Consider the following 14017-nt stretch of genomic DNA (forward strand, 5'->3'; position numbering starts at 1 on the left):
CGTGCATATAGCACCGTGTCATGAAAGCACGTGTAGTGGTGTGGTGGGGCTCCACACATTCTCAATCTCGGCCATTTTGCGGGTGATGTGATCAGCACCATGCTCTGGCAGCATTTATCCCCCTAGGGTTGGTCTCAGGTACCCATTGATATGATGCTGGGTGCGGGGACAAGGCTGGACAAATTCCAACCAATTCCTTGGATCTCCCGCGAGGTTGTCAGACTAGACTAGCGCGGCTCCATGCTGTGGCTCCTTGGCTGAGTTTCATATTTTGATTATTTCAATTTATTTAATATATTTGATTGTTTTTATGGACTATCATAAATAAATAACCATTGACTAGACAATTATTTCGTAACAAAGAAACAAACAAACTCCAAGAATTTGTTAACAATCGAATGACTAGAAAATAATTTTGTCCTATTGCTTTCATAAATATGTTTATGTAGATCTCTAATACTTAATAATAGTAGTGATATTAGTAGTAACAGCAGCTGCATTAGTAGTATTATTAGTAGTAATTAAGCTAATTAATTAATTAATTATCAGTATTATTAATTATTCATAATTAATTAATTAATTAAAGTATAATAAAACAATGGTAATGTGAATTTGGAAAAAGTTTTAGATATAACCCCCTCCCCCCTTGATGAAATCCTGCGTACGCTACTGTACTAATTTTCCGTGCTTTGTGTACTATTGTGCAACTTTTATCCAGTAACGGAGCTGATGAACTCTCCCCCCGTTTCACAGTACGTTTGGCAACATGTTGTGTATCCGACGCTCATTTGTTTCGTCCCGCCAGAAACTTTCGGTGTCTTGTGACTCGAAAATGCCCGATGTCAGTCGAAGAGAAGTCAACTGATCGCTGATTCGTTGTTTCCCAGCCGCCAACTTGAAATGCGAGCGGTATAGGAGTAGTGCAGACCAAGCCAGGGTTCACTCTCCCAGACAACCGGAACGTCACCCAGCCACTCCGACCGAACCAGGGGGGGATCTGGACAGCAACTTCGAGGGATTTGCCTAGCTAAGTAACTCGTGGCTTTCTTTAGGGTGCTTGCCCGTGCAACAATCAATACTCGTTTAAGAAAAAAAAAGTTCCAGATATCTCTTAGCAACAAATCCATGGACGGAATAAATTAAGGCTGTTCTGCAAAGAACAGATTTGGAACCAGCAGTCCCTAGATCGGCACCGGGAGACAAATCAAATGGCTCAAGTGCTCGATTTGCTTATTGGCGGGATTGTGGAAAAACTTTTAGACGAAATCGCAGGTAAATTCCAAATGGATAGCAACATTCCTTTAATAATATAAAATATAAGTTTTAAAATAACAAGCGGTTAATTCAGACTAGACTCTAGTTCAAAGTGAACCAACTAAATGCACAGTCAAGTCCAAGGAGACGTGAACTAAATTGTCCCCTCACCACTTTGCTTCGAGTTCCTACCCTGTTTATAGGCTACGTGGCCGCTCTGGGAGCTAATTACTATATCAACTTGAATCACTGCAACGAACCTGACTGATTTCAGCAGTAGTGACTGGGATTTCCTTTGTAGAAGTGAATAAGGTGCTTTATCACAACGTATCCCTGTCATTTCCAAGCAACTTCGAAAATCAGTGGCGTGCCCAAGGGAGGGGGGTTGGTAGGGGTTATAACATCCCCCCTTTGGCATGACAAAATGAGGGCCAACTACCAAGAAAAAATATACATAACCCCTCCCTTTCGAAAAACCTGGGCACGCCACTATCGAGAATGTACAGTAAAACGGACACCTCTAAATTACGGACATTTCTAAATTCCCCGACAGAAATGCATGGGGTTTAATGGCAATATTACTTCTCAATAACGACTGACTTTAAAGGAAAAAGTTGAAGTCATCAACATTATGTTCGTAAAGTACGTACTGTAATATGCTTATCAGTGTCCAATGGTAGCTTCTATTTCAAGACGAGTTGTTTGAAAGTCCCTGTTTCTTGCAAGGTATTTCGGTTGTTCGAGGAATTCCTCTCCGTTTCACGGGTGAAATTGGGGGAAACCGTGCGTCAAAAGCGAGTTTCTCAACTCGTCCTGGCAGAGTAAGGCTGCTATTTAGCTTGTAAGGGCTGACGGTTGCCAACACACAAGATCTATTGCAAACTAAATTAACCTACGACATAAGCCACAGACACACACACACCAAGCCTTCTAGATAGAGTATGAGCAACTCACCTCTTGCAATTTCTTTTATATTTCATGACGGAAAAAAATAACCTTCAGCTGGCAACATTGTTTGAGCTGTTTTCGACGAGCAGTGTTACAAACTTACCTCTTTGCAAATATTTGTCTTCTTTAGCACAAAACACCCTAGCAGAGTATGCTAACTTACCTCATGTAAAAATATTACCTCGTACGGTTTTTCATGGGTTAAGCTGTGACATACAACTAGCGATTGACTCTACCACCTGACGAAAATAAGACACACAGACAGAGAAAGTGATACAGCTTATACACATTTAATTTATATTTAAATTATATATTATATTTAAATTATATTAAAAATGTGTGGAATATTTAATTCTTCTTTCTTCGCTTACGGTATTTTGCGTGCCCCAGTAACCTTCGTTCAATTCAATTCCCTCTATCCTTTACGGAAGCTATGACGTGTATTTCCTACACATGTACTGGGTTTAAAAGGTAACTTGCAATAACTATTTCACTCACTTCCTACCGATCTTACGTGAACTAAATAAACTAAAACTAACCTGACAAACCTTACTCCCACTCCTCTGACAACAAAACTATTTCTCTGTTTGTTTAAAGATGCGGATCGCCTAACATATAATAAAATAACCACAGGTTTTTGATTCTTGGTGCCAGCACATAGTGGTTTTAGACTGTAAATTCAGCCAGATGATTCTATTTGCGCATAAAGTGAACTTAGAAAAAGAAAAATGATGCCTGCATTTGGAATATTTAATTCTTCTTTCTTCGCTTACGGTATTTTGCGTGCCCCAGTAACCTTGCGTACAATTCCCTCTATCCTTTACGGAAGCTATGACGTATTTCCTGTTTCGCGAACATCCGAGAACCTTTCCAACTGTTTTTAATGTTGCATAAAATATTATATTGCAAGAGTGAGTTGGTTGTGTATATAAAAACTAGTCTTGGAAATGGACATGAATATAATGTGAAAATTATTACATAACTTAAACATTGATAAAAAAGGACATTTATTGCACTGCGCTTTCTAGCAAAGATATTATTGTTTGTAAATGTGGAATGCAAAAAGCTCAGTTCCCGGCTCCTCAGGGATTCGAATTCAGTTAGGTTAAACAGCATAAAAATTTCATCACGGACAGCAAGCATTGTCATACGGACTGACGATTTTTTTTTAAAAAACAGACCTAGTAATGAGTTATAACCTGTGCTGTCTTGCAAGTCTCTCGAGTTCGATATCTGGTAAGGAATATGATGCCACTATAAACTATAAACAAAATATGCAGTCCCTAGCATGAGATGGACGAGGCTTATGAACCTCGACCTATACAGTTGTCCAATCTGGCAATGAATGGATGTTCTTTTTTTTAAGCATAGCGGTGTATTTCCGCTATTTCAATGTCAGCGAGCGTAATATGCAACGTGCATGCAAAGAAGGGAGGGAGACCATAACGGATAATTCACATTTCGATTTCAATACTTTTGCTATAGTCACGATTCACCTGCTACCTAGAAGGACACTGGACGATGGCTAAAAGCGAGGGAAGAAGAGAAAGTTACCTTTTACCCCTTTGCCTGCGTGTAATGAAATAGTTTTACATGCATATGGCTGTATCGTGATGCGAGGCTGAAAGCAATTTCCTCTGTGTGTATAATAAGATGCCTTTACACGCTTGCTTGAATCATCATCACAACTATGAGTTTTCAGTATTGCTGAATATATTTACATATCACCCAACGGTTATGAATTGCGTACATGTTAGCTTGTTAACCACTCTAACGGTCCAGTGGCGAAGTTGGAAGCAAAGAGGGGACAGTGAGAGCGGTCACATCAGAGAGAGCTCTCTTACAGAGAATGAAATGGAGCATTAGGAAAGGGAAGATGTTATACGTATGTCACTACCCCGAATGAACGTGGAGTATCGAGCATCTTCGCGTTCAGCCAACAAGGAAAAAAAAACACTTTACACATGGGGGGCGCAACAGCCGCAGTACGGTATTGTCCATGGATGTTAAAACTTTAAGGTTTTTCTGTATAGACGGACATATCAGTGTTGCAGTCTCCAGATGGGACCGGAGCTTTCTTTTTTTAGACAAGGGGGTTCAAATCAGCATGGACTAAAACTTTTGTTCACATCAAAATAAAACAAAGGATTTTACTCCACTGCTTACTTGTTCAATATTTTTATTATTGTAAAGAACGGGGCGCCGTGTCTCATTGTATAGTCTTCCAACAACACACCTCGGGGCGTAAATTTCTGCCTCTGAATGTATGCAAAATATACTTAACTTCTGTTGTGAAGCAAATGGAGAGTTTGTTTTGCTGCTGTGATTAAATACTAAACCAAATCTCATTACATAACTTTGAATTATATTTGTTAAATAGATCTATATTATATCATCGCTATAGGTGGTCCATGTTATGCGCAGGAGAATTTTAAAAATGTCTTGTTTCTCGAACCTGTGGCCTGTAGATTTGCTTTGTTGGCAACATAAACAGAAAATGGCACTATGTTATTCTATACTTATACAGGTGTACGGTAATCATAACAATTTTCTAGTAAAAAAACAACAAAAACAACTATGTCGAAATGGTGGGGGACTTGTCTGTGTTGGGTCTTATTAACAACTTCACAGCTGTACCCGCACAACTCACCGACTACAAGGCAACAATGTTAGGAAGTGTGTGCATGGCCCCAAGAATACAATTTAAAATCACTAATGTGACATGAACTCCCTTCACTTGTGTGTATTTGAATATGCGAAAATGAGGCACTTTGAATAATCGAGAACAATCACAAAAACAGCTTGCAACGGTATGGAGGGGTCACGAGTTCAAACTTCAGACGATTTTTGTTATGCTGCAAAAGCCCAGATCTATCTGTTCACTCTTTTTTCCATCCTAACCAATTTTGCTTTTAAGTCCATTCAACCCCTCATGGTATACTGACTTTTTTACGAGCTCCCACTGCCCATCCCCCTGATGGTGGAGGAAACGAATCTATTTATCCTTGCCAAGTTGGACACGAAATACTAATTTATACATGTGGTTGCTTGGCTCACTTTCTTGATGCTGACAGAGGATGACAAGATACCCAAGGATGCCATAGCTCGTGTACCCTGGAACTGAGATTGAGGCATTTTCTTAAGCACGAGGATGCACATATTTTGATGAGTGTAAAGAATTAAGTAAGTCACAAGGGACTGAGGCATGGTTCGAATATCTCGGTCTAGGTATGGATGCAGACAGGCACTAAGTTTTGTGTGTGGACACAAATGATAATGGAAAAATGCCCTTCACCCCGATAGCATAGTTGTAATGTTGTTCTTGCCTTGTTCCCATCGATAACATAGTGGTTACGATAACATAGTGGTTACACCAACAAAAAAAAACACTGCCCCCTATTAAGAAGTACTTCTCGAAATTATTCAACCACTCTCTCTCTTCTCCTCCTATCTTCGTAACCAAAAAAGGTTTTGTCAAACGTTTAGACGACTACGAAAACGTTGAAACGTATGACGTAATGATGAAACATTGTTGCATTGTAATCAAATGAATTCGTTGAATATGCAGAACGGTTCTCTATAACCTAATTGAACATTGAAAAATAAAATTCAACAATTAATGTTGTTAATAGAGTTAAACATTTACCACTCTGAAATGGCGACGGAGAACACATAGGCTATCATAACATCATTTTCAGCAGGATAATAATAACAATATGCTTATCAACGTATATATTATGGATTAGGCCGAAGGGATTCTTATTTCACTATTTTATTTACTACACTCGTTTTCTAACCTGTCCACATTGGAAACCGAAAACACAAGTACGAGAACGCCATTACTTTCTTATTGAAATAAGTAAATGTATTCACAGTTTCTGTTTCTTATCCATTTTTCTTCCGTACTTTACTCTCTAGGCTTCAGGCTTTGAAGATAGCCTAGATCAGGAACGTATCTAGAAATATGTTTCGGGGGGGGGGGGGGGGTTCCGAACCAAGTGTCTCAGGAATAATAATAATAATAATGTTTAAATTAAAATAATTATATTAAATCAAATTAATACTAATTAAAATACATAAATTAAGACAATATTATTATTACATGAATAGGTAAAAAGACTGTATAAGAATAGAGATAAAACAGCCCATATTCATTGTGTAGCTTACCTATAGTTAACATGGGAATAATTTTAATACAATTAAGCCTTGTTTCCATATTAAAACACTAAGTTGCTGACCAAGGCAGTTCGTCTGAGGAAGACCCTGATACAGGGTTGAAACGTTACATGTTAAGTGTTTTTTTATCTTAATAAACTGCCTTGGTCAGCAACTTAGTGTTTTTAGTTGGGAATAATTTACATAAAAACAAGTGCCCTGGCAATGAAATTAATGTCAAATAGATGAATAATTGAATATTTATCGAATAACAAAAATGATGTTACATGTAGTTGGAGAAAAGTTAGTTTCTGATTAATATTATATGCTTATTATTTTGTCTAGTAGTGTACATAAATCTTCTTTGTAATGTCATTCAAAGCCGTAGGCTATGATCCCAATATAATCCTTGCCTTCTAAAAGGTTCAGAGGAAATTAATAACCATCGATTATGCAAGAAATGCTAATATTTTCATTACTTAATTTTAGTACTTGGTAAGTCTTTCGGTGGGTCCGGACCCCTGGCCCCCCTCCCTAAATATGTCCTTCATGTCCTTCAAAGCAGTATGATCCCAATATAATCCTTGTCTTCCAATAAGTTCTGAGGAAATATTTCAACAAATGCTAAACGAGTATATTTTCATTATTAAATTTTCGTACTTAATAAGTCTTTCGGGTGAGGAGGGGGGTCCGGTCCCCCTAAATACGTCCTTCGTGTCCTTCAAAGCCGTATGACCCCAATATAATCCTTGTCTTCCAATACGTTCAGAGGAAATTACACAACAAAGGCTAATCGAATATATTTTTAATAATTTAATTTTAGTACTTGATAAGTCTTTCGGGGGGGTCCGGAACACCTGGACCCCCCTCTAAATACGTCCTTTCCTAGAATGTACGCTCCTGGCATCCATCTTGTCTCTCTCATTTGCTGATGCCGCATACTTAATATGATTCTAATGTCTTCTTGCAGATGCAAGAAAAGCAGCTCTGAATTCAATCCCTCTCCTTGAAGTGTTAACAGTAGTTGATGTACTTATTCTGCTGATGATTATCGCTATCGGAGTAATATTGTGGACAGCCTTGCATGGGACGTTTGCAGAGATGAAGAAGAAGATCAAGAACAAGATGAAGAAGAAGAAGAAGAAGCAGAAAGAAAAGGTAAACTGAGGTGTTAAGTTAATTCGTACATTAACCATAGAACTCGTCAGGGGAAGGGGTTGGAGACTTGATTCATGATTGATTTGATTTATTTTACTTCACTTTTCTGCCACTTTTGGCTAACCGCGAAGATGAGGATGAGTGATGATGTGATGAAATTGATGAAGGGACAATTATTAAGATCGGGATTCGAACCCCTAGCGTTGTAGCAATTGTTCTTAATTATTACTTCATATTTTCAAGAAGTGGAATCCGCTCTACCCCCTTTGAGGAGTATTAGTGTTTTGTATATTATACGTTTCTCTCTACAGGGTGAGTCGTAAGTCTCCATACAAATGGTGAAAACGGCGACTAATGTTTATTTTTCCTTTTCAGGCAGGTGAACCAATGAAAAAGAGATGCCACTAACGAAGGAAGGGCGGATTGACATAATTCTGTTGGCTGGGAGTGGTACGACCCGTCATTTAGCACGTACATTCAATGCAACATTCGTGGCACCTGCGTTACCCTCCTTTCATCTGTTGCTGTCTTTGGTCTCCCAGGCCTGCTTTCGTCGGCGACGGAACCTGTCCTTCTGAATATCTTGATAAGTTTGGCCACGGTGTCATGGGTTATCTGCGTTCTGTGGGTTGCGTTGATTGTACGTGCTACATGACAGGTGATACCACTCCCAGCCAACAAAATGATGTCAATCCGTTCTTCCTTCGTTAGTGGCATCTCTTTTCATTGGTTCACCTGCCTGAAAAGGAAAAATAAACATTAGTCATCGTTTTCACCATTTGTATGGAGACTTATGACTCACCCTGTATATAAGCTTTCGTAATATATTGATTTGATTTGAGGCTGAAGTTCCTTATGTTTCTTTTTATTACGATTTCATCATGCTACGTATGCAATTTTAACACTATTCGATTTCGATTTACTTCTGTTAACACATACTGCGGAGTTCTAGCGATTACTTTGTTCAATATATGCTTTCGTAGTTACGTTAGGCACGCCAGGTTTGGTTCTCTTAACATTAAAACAAAGTCTCTAAATGCATTCTACTGAGCTTCCGATTTACTTCATTCCCACTAGTCTACGATACTTACAGTCGCTTGTCAATGGAAAATACATTGTCCATGGGAAGCGCGCATGCTTGCGCAAGGTAATTTTTAAGTTGTTTCTTTCAACATAAATAACTTTGTCGAAATCCAAACAGTGCTCATTACTTTAAGAAAGGTTAAAATTGCGTGTGACAATGTTTGCCAAAAATCTACGATAATAAGTCTTCCTGCTGGGAGAATTTGAAAAAAAAAAATCATAACACAATCGGAACCGTTACCTGATTTTTGTTATTTAGCGTCACTCTTCTTCCATTCTTTGACTAATCGCGACAATGAAGATAAGTGATTCACAAAGAACACCCATGCCGAGGCAGGGATTCTATTTTCAAAAATTTACCTTAATCTATTATTTTCAGATGCACCTCCCTCAAATTTTGACTGTGGATGTAAGCTTCTCTTACAAAATCTGTAGTTTTTTTTTGTTCCCTTACACATACATACACACAGACGAACAGACAGACAGACATACACAGACGAAGTGGATTTTGTTTTCTGGGGAAAAGGTTTCCATACTATTGATACACACACTGCTGACAGAAGCGATACTGATGCAAGGTTTTATGTTAAGAGGTACTGAAAATAATGCTTCATATTCTTCACACATGATCATATGATTTTTTATTCACATACGAACACACACGCGTAGGTATTAGCAATATAGTTTAATTAATCCGCTGATACTGACATTCAAATGTCTTCAAAGTTGTTCATAATTCTCGCTATGATGTTACCAACCTACAAGTAGTCTGTAATGTACTGTACATTCACAATTATAGTGCAATACAGTAAAACCTCGTTAAGCCGGACTTCGCTTAAACCGGACAGGCAAAAGGCAAAAAAAGAAGAAAAAAAGCAGAATGCAAGGTTTTAAATGTGGCTGTACGCGTATGTACGCACTGCATTGTCGTATTGCTTTACATTTTACTGTACTGTGTAGTGTATTTAGGCCTATGCCCTTTAAATACACCATAATAAACGTGTTTTGTTGCTATGAACGGAGTTTTAATGCACTTTCTACTGTTCTTTTAGGTTATTTTTTCAGTTAGTCCGGATTAACGAGGTTTTACTGTAATTATAAAATTCAAGTATGTTATGTTCTTCAATTTATGAATATGAGCGAGAATAAGAATAAAAATTACTTTACTTTACTTGCTTATATTATGCCAGTCGACGATTTTTTTCAGACATCTCGCCTTCACCATATAATATGATAGATTCAGGAAATTGATAAATTTCCAAGTTCCGCATAAAAGATTTGCTAATTTTTCCCATGATACCTTTGTAAATGAACGGCTTTGAGGTAAAACATTGGAATTGACATTTTGGTCATTATTGAGTTACAAAGTAAAAAGAGCCATCCCTCAATTTTCGCATGTCGTGTAATTTGCATTGGACTCATCAAACGCTTCTGAAATTCGTAAACACAACACGAAAACAATTTATCTACAGTATAGTTTCTAATAACTACAGAACGGATTATAAGTTGCAGCATCTTTCCAAAAATATAGCTGTTTTCATACTGATCGTTTGAGATATGTTTTCTTGAACATGCAATCGAGTAAAATGAACACACTTTCTTGCACCTTTTCGTGAGATTGGCACATTTATACCCATTTTACTACCTCTTTGATGCTTCAGCACTTTTTTCCTTCCTTTTCTTTCATGTTTTGTTCATTCTTCTTGAACAGCTACATAAAATCCTATAGTCTCATTTTGTAGAGCAGAACGATAGCTATAATATGGTGTAATATAAGCATTGCAGCATCAATAGTTCCCAAGATAATGTAGCAAAACCAGGGAAAGAAAACACAAAGTTCAACAAAACCTATTCGGCAGAGCCACAGTTCTCTACGCGGTCCGCGCGCATTATATACAGAAGGTGCAGAAAAAGAGAGCATTGAATCAAGACATTTTATCAGCACCTTTTTGAAAACATTTTCAGAACCGTTTCCCCCCCTTTCCCGACCATAATCTTGCACCTTAAAACCCTTTCTACTAAATAAACTCAATAACGATCAAAATGTCACTTACCATGTTTTACTCCCTAGCCCTTCAAATTTTCATTTTGACTAATATATAATGTTTAATCTTTTTACAGGGTGGTAATAAAGTTCTCACAGTGTGACTTACGTCTGCCATCTCTATTATCTCTGTGACCCCAGTAATGAGGAAACTTAGGGCGAACCCCTGGATCTTACGAAGTAGGCAGAGCTACGAATCTGACAAACAATCCTTGGAAATGTGAGCAGAAGAGGGTTAACCAACAAGCAAACGAGGTGCTGGTCGACCGACCACTTTTAAAGCAAACCGTACTGAATCGAAGCTGACTGGATTTGCCACAGAATACCCCAGGCCTTTCGACAGATGCTACGAAATCATTCGCTTACAGCGCCTCTTGCGGAGATTTTTGGAAGCAACAGATGACCACTAATATGCAGCAGAGTCGTATATAATCTGTGACGAGCCTTGCCTACCAAAAAAAACACCGGTTTAAGCTGCTTTATCGCGAAACACCAACAATTCAAGTAGCACGCATGTGTTCTGTTGGTAAAAGATTCTTTTAATGTAATCTGTACTTCCATTAAACGCACAATCTTCCCTTGTACACTCATCACACTTCCAAAATACACATTATTCGAGCTAAAGTAGTGAAATGTGCCGTCTGTGGTTTGTGTATGAAACTGAGAACAAATAAATAACAGAACCCTAAGAACACATGTTAATATCTAGAGCAGGTATGTGAAATTTGCGACCAAATTTAAACCTATGTATATTATTGACCACGTGTAGAAAAACTTGAAACGTCCACTTCGTACTTTAACAACCCACCCTTCAGTATTTTTTAGGGACCAGTACGAGCATCTGCTACTAGAAATTCTAGTCGTTCCAATGTCAATAACAAGAAACGTAAAGTATTAGGGTGGATCAAATGAAAACGGAACAGGAGCCACAGAATGAAATCAACAAGGTTTATTTCAAACGTAATCTCCAAAGTTACACAAGGACATGTCCCAATGTTTCACCAAGCGGTGAATACCCTGCTCGTAGAACTCCTTTGGCTGAGATCGGAACCAGTTACGAACATTGTTCATGACGTCATTGTCCGAGTGGAAGCCCCGACCCCTTCAATGCCTTTTTCAACGAACTAAAGATATGGAAGTCGCATGGCGATAGATCAGGGATATACGGTGGGTGTTCCAACACTGTCCACCCAAACGTATGTGGCCGCGCGTTGTCATGCAGCAAAACCAGTCCAGAGGACAACAGGCCTGGCCGTTTGACCTTGATTGCTGCGCGCAAACGGTGGAGGGTACTGCAGTAACAACCAGCGTTGATCGTTTGACCATGGCCCATTATGCAGTAGGGGTTTCCTTCCTTACCTCCTATCTCTACACAGGGTTGTCGCCACACACACATAATATAATCCAATACATCCACTGTTCCGTTTTCATTTGATCGACCCTCATAAATTATTTCATTAAATAAGTGTTACATTCACTAAAAGTAAACTGTCATGCTATTCTATACAGCAAACTCTATTTTACTTTGTCCGTATGCAACCTCGCAGCACATACGATTTTCAGCTTACATTTACTTCCACTGTCGGTCAAAGTACTAAAAACTTAAGTATGCGACGATCAGCCTCAGTAACCGATCAAGATGCAAGTCTCCGATGAGATGGTGGTAATGTTGTCGCCTTGTAATCAAGAGATCCTGGGTTCGATATCCGTGGCGGCGATTAGGAACAACTGTTGCTCCCGTACTATGCCAAACCTTATCTACCAAGGAAAAGTAAACTCTCCTTGCCCCCCCTCCCAGTTTTGGAACCCAATCGCCACCACTGGATACTACTCTAAACTGTGTGCCCAATCCCGATAAATTGGAGTTAAAACTCAGTCTCTGAAGAGATGGATATACCAGAGTCCAGAGCCAGCCCTAAAGAGTGGCAACTTGGACACCCGCCCGAGGCCCTGTGCTTTTGGGGGCCCGTGCCAGCGATAAACAAAATTGACTGTGTACGGTATATTAGGAGTTGCCGGTGCTTCCAATTAAGCACTTAATCTGATTTTTTATAACTTTTTGATTCTTTTGGTATACTTTAAAATCGTGTGCAAATATTTCAATCAAAAATAGTTAATTTACACTCTTCGTTTAATTACAGAATGAAATCATGATGTGAAAATATTATTTTACATGAAACAATGTAAAATCAATGAAAAGTAAACAAACAGAATCAAATTATTGGATATGATTCAAAATTGCCACTTTGATAAGTAAAATAATAGTTTGATATTAAACACACCCATTCTCGCTTACCGAATTGCATGTAAAATTTTCAAAATTTGCTTTTCTTAGCTATACTGCGAATTGACCGAACCGGTATACCTGTCCGTTCAAAACTACAATATTGAATCCGACTCAAAAGGACTCGATTCATAGACTTGAACGCATTCAGTCAAAGTTCCTTAGGTACCTCAAATTCAGAGCCTGTGGAGAATATTCAGCATTCGGTTCATACTTAAAAACTTCTTTCAGAGAAAAACTTCAGTGAACTGGCACTCCGACGACAAGTTAATGACTTTTTTCACTTTTCCTAGGAAGTATTTAACTACAAAATACAAGATTTAAACATATTCCGTAAAGTTTAATGTTCTCATTTTTAAGACACGCCCCAAACATAACGGTGTGGAGAAAGTGCAACCCTTTCAACACGATTGTAAGTGCAAATAACACCACTGACATTTTAGCAATGAATTTATACAAACTTAAAACCACTACTGAAACATGGCAGTCAATCCATTATAATTATATTATGTTATTAGAGCACTACAATTGGGCTCTATAAATAAATATATTGGGTTTGAGACTTGGCTGAAATTGCTCATAGGGCCTCTCCGATGGCGTAGTGGTAACGTCGTCGCCTTGTAAACATAATCAATGGGTCCCGGGCTTGATACCCGGTGGAGGTCAGTGACGACGCCAGAGGGAAGCAGGGGGGCGCGCGCCTCCCAGTCAAACACTTCCCTCCCCACGTCCGCCCCCAACTGAAGTTAATTAAATATCGAATAATAAGAGAGTTCATTTATAAGAGTATGGCGATTTTCAACTTTTCCAAGTGGTGTATTCTGCATGATATCACTTTTCCTGCTTATAATACCAACTTGACTAACAAACATAAATTTCTTTAGTATATATATGTGTGTGTGTGACTTTCGTTCAAGATTCGAGCGCCAACCTGTGCATAGGAGATTTCTCATTCATTTATGTCCTGTAATCTTCGCGATTAACCTAAGTTCTAACCAGTTTTAAGAACGGGAAAATAGCGTTGAATGTGGATGGTTTTAAAACATCACGAACATTCTGAGAACCACAAAACATCATCTGTAGCATAGCAC

The 14017-nt window shown here is 38.6% G+C and overlaps 1 long non-coding RNA gene across 1 annotated transcript; it reads left to right on the plus strand.

Annotated features, from left to right (window-relative positions):
• Positions 1-1097: 1097 nt before the first annotated feature.
• LOC145981505 (uncharacterized) lies at positions 1098-10789 on the plus strand. Its single transcript, XR_014440963.1, has 3 exons — positions 1098-1272; positions 7328-7515; positions 10720-10789. It is a non-coding gene; the product is annotated as an uncharacterized LOC145981505 (long non-coding RNA).
• Positions 10790-14017: the final 3228 nt, after the last annotated feature.

This window comes from Lepisma saccharinum, chromosome 29 (assembly GCF_977018435.1).
Source record: "Lepisma saccharinum chromosome 29, izLepSacc3.1, whole genome shotgun sequence".
NCBI lineage: Eukaryota > Metazoa > Arthropoda > Insecta > Zygentoma > Lepismatidae > Lepisma > Lepisma saccharinum.